The sequence below is a fragment of the Microtus ochrogaster genome, unplaced genomic scaffold (assembly GCF_000317375.1).
Source record: "Microtus ochrogaster isolate Prairie Vole_2 unplaced genomic scaffold, MicOch1.0 UNK93, whole genome shotgun sequence".
Taxonomy (NCBI): Eukaryota; Metazoa; Chordata; class Mammalia; order Rodentia; family Cricetidae; genus Microtus; species Microtus ochrogaster.
Genome location: NW_004949191.1, coordinates 5,556 through 11,551, shown reverse-complemented (window position 1 = coordinate 11,551; position 5,996 = coordinate 5,556). Strand labels below are relative to the sequence as shown.

The window sequence follows — 5,996 nt, the reverse complement described above, 5'->3', positions numbered from 1 at the left end:
GTTTGATTATATGTCTAGTCTACATATACCTTTACTCTGAATTTTTATGTTTTCTCCTTTGTTTGCATACAATGCACTCACACACAGGGCACTCTTGCCAGTTCTCTCTCTCTCTCTCTCTCTCTCGTTCTCTCTCTCTCTCTCTCTCTCTCTCTCTCTCTCTCCCTCACACATATGTGCACACACACACACAATGATATTTCAAGTAAATTTTGATTTTTAATGTTCCAGTTATTTAGCATGAATTTGCAAGTTTATTGTTTTTATCTCACCAAAATCACTTTTATAATAATTATAATAATAAGATTCTTTTCTGGTAAAACTTAAGTACCATTATATATAAGAGGAATATAATACAAATATTGCATATTGTTATCATATCTAAATACATGAATAAAAGATTAACTTCACTTTGGCAAATGATTTTGCCACAGTAAAGATTCAATTGGAATTAACAAAAACACATGTCTGGGTAAAAGTTGAGAGAACAGATAGATTATGAATTTATAATCAAGTATAAATACAGTTAGCATAAGCAGCCATAGTTTTAAGAATATTTTCTTAATAAATTCTGCATTTGTCACAGTTTTTAATATATTTTCACAATTTAATTGAAAACTTGAACTCATATATAAATGATAATAGGTTTGAATGATTATAATATATATGAAATTTAAGTCTGAGATTTTTAAATAGATTAAATGAATCCAATCAACAAATACTATTTTATTATCCTCAGTATAAATATATAAAATATTGAGGTATAAAAGATAATCATTTCTTTCAAACTTACTCTGCCAGAAAATGAATGAACTAGGATTTAGGAACAATGCTCTGGTGGTAGAAACTATCTCTCTTACTTGCTTATGCTTTGATCCACTCACCTAATGCCTATATGAATTATTTTCTTTCATAATCCCATGACATTTTAAAAGTCATCAGAGAATTCACCTTTAATATATTCCATGTGTTTTCAATGAATAGTCTTTATTTTTTTTAGAAGAGCTTAAATTTCAAATGTAAATTGAGCTGAAAGTAAAATTCTTTTAGACCCTGTGCCTAAACACAGGCAAATATCACTAATTACATAAGTACTAAACTACACAAATATTACTAACTCTACTAGACTGGTAATTTTGTTTCAGTTTACAGAAATGTATGGTCATATAGGCAGTATTTCAAGCTCTTAATATACATTGTGCTTTTTTTCTTTTTGGTTACATACTTCAGATGTGAAATGGCATATAATGATAATATTGTGGCATCATCCAAAAGAGTTTAGTTGTTTTAGAAAAATCTTTATTTTTCTTCTTGTTCCCAACTTCTACAAGCCAATATTTTTAAAAAATATTTCCAGAACCTTGCTCCCTTATGAATCTTGTATATTTAGAATTATGTAGCACATAAATTTTTCATATTGGAACAATGTAAATATAAGATTATCCCATATGATAGTTCATTTATTTTCATATTAAATGAAATTTTACTAGGATTTACCTCATTTTATTTGTTAATTACCCCACTGAACGTCATCTTGTAGAAATTTAAGTTTAAAGAATTATGAATAACCCTGCTATAAACATGATAGTTCACATTCTTGTAGACAGAAGAGAGCCAGCCAGTGACCAAAAACTATTGTGGTTGTCTTGTAGTAACCATCTTGGTCCACCAGTAACTAATGTGGGGAGCAAGGGGTCCTGACAGTGAAAAACTGTTTGTCTCCTGATGTCTATTCCCTACACCTTATGGTCCAGATGGTGCCTAACATGGATGATCAGTGCAGCGTAGACTGGTCTTCTCTGTATGGCATGATGGCTGGAACCAGCAGAGTGAATGGCATGGAGACTCGTATGCAGAAGAACCCAGAGTGGGAGGAGGCCAACCAGGTCCTGGCCAGCATCATCAAAGCAGGGGCTGCCAATGGCTTAAAAGCCATTAGTAGTGGGCCTGTGGCCAGTCCACAATATATCTGTCAGGCAGAAGCCTCAGCTTTGCAGCAGCAACAACAATATTACCAATGGTATCAGTAAAACAATCATTCTTATCCTTAGAGCTACTACTACCCCATGGGCATGTTCCAGAGCTACAGCTCCCTCTCCCAGTATTGGATGGACAACTCCTGTGGCTCAACTACAGCCTAGCAGCCATGGGATCTCCAGCACCAAGGGACTCTGAACAAGCCTCCAGTCCCTGGTACGGATGAGTTTATGGCCTACCAGGCTTCCACTCAGCATCTACCTGTATGTAGCTCAGCCCTTAAACCCTCAGCATGGGACACATGGTCTAAGCAATGGCCCTCAGCCTGGAATAGCCCCCACCACTCAGCACATAGTCAGGCAGAGGAACCTACAGAGCAGACCTACAAGCCACATAACTACAGTAAGCCTGCCAAGCCCAAGAAGGGTCAACAGCTGTGAACCCACATGAAACCAGCCCCTGGTACTGGAGGTCTCAAGTTCAACAACCAGAAGTGGTCTTTGTTGTCACTTTCAGCTCTGATACAGAGGGTCAACACAGTAGCTTTGGTTTCCAGCCCAGCTTGGAGAAAGCCAGGAACCATAGTGGGCCATCTGGGCAGGAAAATCTGTCTGGGAAGCCAGATGATTGGCCACAGAATGTGAAGAATGTGAAAGAATATGTTGAGCAGTGCTTCATTGCCTGCAAGTCATAAGAGGACAAGGGCCAGACAGAGAAGCTGCTCAAGGAGATTCTACAGGCCCAGCTCCAGGATGGCTCTAACCAGGGAGCCTGTGGCTGAAAGTCACAAAAAGAAAGGGTGGGAGGCTCCTAGTAGCCCTCACCCTCCCAGGGGGCCAGGCTTGGTGACAAGGGGTGGGGGTGCCCAATCCCAACAAGGGACACCTGGGACTAGGGTTGCTGGCTAAGCCCGGGGTAGCAGCTTCACCACGTTTGGCAACTGCAACATCTTCATGAAGGACAACTTTTCCTCCAGCACAGATTTGCATTTATGCTCTCCATCCAGCTCTCCTACCCATCACATCCAGGGAAGTGACTACCACTCAGACTCTGACAGCTGTTATTCAGGGAATGAGTGTCACCCTGTAGGCCATAGGAACCTGGTGTAGGAGTTCCTTCTGTTTGTGTGTTGCTTTCACTGGGTAATGAATAAAGAAACTGCCTTGGCCTAGTTGATAGGGCAGAACTTATGTAGGTGGAATAGACAGAACTGAATGCTGGGAAGAAGGGCAGAGTGGTAGATGCATGGATCTCCTGCCTGAGAATGACACTGGTTAGAATCTTGCTGGTAAGCAACAGTCATGTGACAATACACAGATTATTAGAAATGGGTTAAAATAAGAAGAATTAACCAGTAAAAAGTTAGAACTAATGGGCTAGGCAGTAGTGTAGGAGCTTCTACTGTATATGTGTTGCTTTCATTGGTTGAATGAAGAAACTGCCTTGGCCTTTTAATTGGGCAGCACTTAGGTAGGTGGAGTACACAGAACTGAATGCTGGGAAGAAGGGCAGAGAGAGAGTTGCCATGGAGTTGCCAGGTCAGACACGCTGAATATTTCCCAGTAAGCCACAACCTTATGGTGACATAAAGATAATTAGAAATGTGTTAATCAAGATGTGAGAGTTAGCCAATAAGAGTCTAGAGCTAATGGGCCTGACAGTGTTTAAATGAATACAATTTCTGTGTGATTATTCTGGGTGTAAGCTAGCAGGGTGGTAGGGAAGACAAGCAGCCTGCTCCTCCTGTTAAAGGAACCCACATTCCAAGAGTCGGGGTGGTCATGGGGTCCACATGGATTGGGGCTGAGGCAGAGCACAGGGAGGAAAGAAGACAACCTGGCTCCAACCAAATGCATTCTCAACAAGATAGCAGCACTCAAGTGTGAGGACCCAGAGTGTGTGCTTAAGGAGCAAAAGAGGAGACCCTGCTTCCAGCATGGATACTCAAGCTGCCTGTGCCTTAAAGCTTTGTTGCTATAGTTGAGCAATCTGGAAAGCAGTGGAGCTGACCCTGACTGACAGAAGCTACAGATTTTGGGCACGTGTCCTGACATCACAAAGCACTATCTACAGAAGAACTGTGCTCCAGACCCATCAACTATGCGACCTGTGGCTGTTTTGAAGAAGTCTCTTTCTGTGCATAGTCAAGTCCCACTGGAAGGAGAAGCAGGACTATGCCTTCACCTGTGAACAGATGAAGTCCATTCAACAGGACCTGATGGTGCAAGCAATCCACACAGAGTTCACTGTGGAGGTCTGTGAGACACATGCCCGCTTTGGCTTGGAGAAGGGTGAGCATGAAGAATTCAACCAATGTCAGATGCAACTCAAGTCGCTGTACACAGAAAATTTGACAGGCAATGTGCTTTACTGTACACCAAATCCTCTATTACATCTTCACCAAGAACCCTGGGGACATCAGTACAGAGTTGGCATACTTCACAAGAGAGTTGAAAGCAGACCGCTGTGTGTTCCACTCATTGGAACTGAGGTCAGCCTGGGCTCTGGACAACTACTACAGTTTTGTTCCGTTTTTATTGCCATGGACATTGTTTATCTGGCTACCTTGTGGACAAGTTGTTTGCAAATTGGGAGCACATGGCTGCCCTCAAGGCCGTCATTAAAACATTCTGCCCTGTGCTGCCTGTCTTCTACCTGAGGCCAATCTGGCCTTCGAAGGTAAGGCTGCTTGCTGGGCCTTCCTAGAGCCCTTGGTCCTGTCCTACACGGGCCCAGATAACTCCAGTGTGGACAGCCGCCTCAGCCTGGTGCAGTTGTCACCCTTCTAAGCATCCATAGAGTATGAGTGGGCTTAGGGCTGTGCCCCATTGCCACCTTTGCAGATTTTGTTTTTGAGCCATGGATGTGGGTTATAAATTAATTTGTGGAGAGTAGGCACAGGAAGAGTCAGCATCCCTACCCCCGTTTTCTACCAGGGATATATACAGAGATTTTTTTTTTAATTTTCTTATATATTTTTCTCAAAGGGGATAATTGGGAGTATAGTAGAGGAGGGCGGGGTGGGGGATGCAGGTTCTTGTCCACCTCTCACCTCCACTAACACTGTCTCAGTATTTTTTTCTCTCTCTTTTGAGCTCATACTCCAGCAACTGACCCTGCGTGGTGTCCCATCCCAGGTTGGGAGGGGGGTTCAACAGAAAGAAGACAAGCTGTCAAGCCTCACCCACCTGCAGCAGAACGCCAGCCAGCCACACCTATTGCATGGACTGCCTCTTCATAGACTCTTGTTGCCCAGCCATTGGGGCCTCAGAGTTTATGGTGAGGAGGGGAGCTACTTAAAGACTATGCCCCACCTTCAACTCCTCACACCAGAAAAAAACAGCCAGCACCATCAACACAGCCAGACCAGTGCCACACTGCACTCAGGACTCCAGGGCCTTCATGTGACCATTCCAGCAGGGCTGCCTCGTTTTATTCAAGTTGTATTAAGTTGCCTCCATGTCCCTTCCTTCCTCTGCCCCAATGTTTCTTCTGATTTTTCCCTTCCCTCCCTCCTTTTCTTTCTCCATCCCTGCTGATGACTATCTTTAATATCACCATAGAACCTTTGTCTGGTGACAGATGGAGATAGAGACAGAGACCCACATTAGAGCACTGAACTGAGCTACCAAGATCCGGTTGAAGAGTAGAAGGAGGGAGAATATAAGCAAGGAAGTCAGGACAGCGAGGGGTTGGTCCATCCACTAAGACAGTGTGCCTGATCTAATGGGAGCTCACTAAAGGCAGCTGGACTGGAACTGAACGAGCATGTGATCAAACTGGACTCTCTGAATGTGGCTGACAATTGGAGACGACTGAGTAGTCAATAATAATGGCACTGGGATTTGTCTCAACTGCATGTACTGGCTTTTTGGGATCCTAGTCTCTTTGGATGCACACCTTCCTAAGCTTGGATGGAGGGGGGAGGGCCTTGAACTTCCCACAGGGCAGGGTACCCTGCCCTCTCTTAGGAGGAGGTGGATGGAGGGTGAGTAGGGGAGTGGGAAGGAAATGGGAGG

At 43.4% G+C, this 5,996-nt stretch overlaps 1 pseudogene; it reads left to right on the top strand.

Annotated features, from left to right (window-relative positions):
* The first annotated feature begins 1,754 nt into the window (after positions 1-1,754).
* On the top strand, positions 1,755-4,766 carry LOC101979183 (annotated as a pseudogene).
* The last annotated feature ends 1,230 nt before the right edge of the window (positions 4,767-5,996 follow it).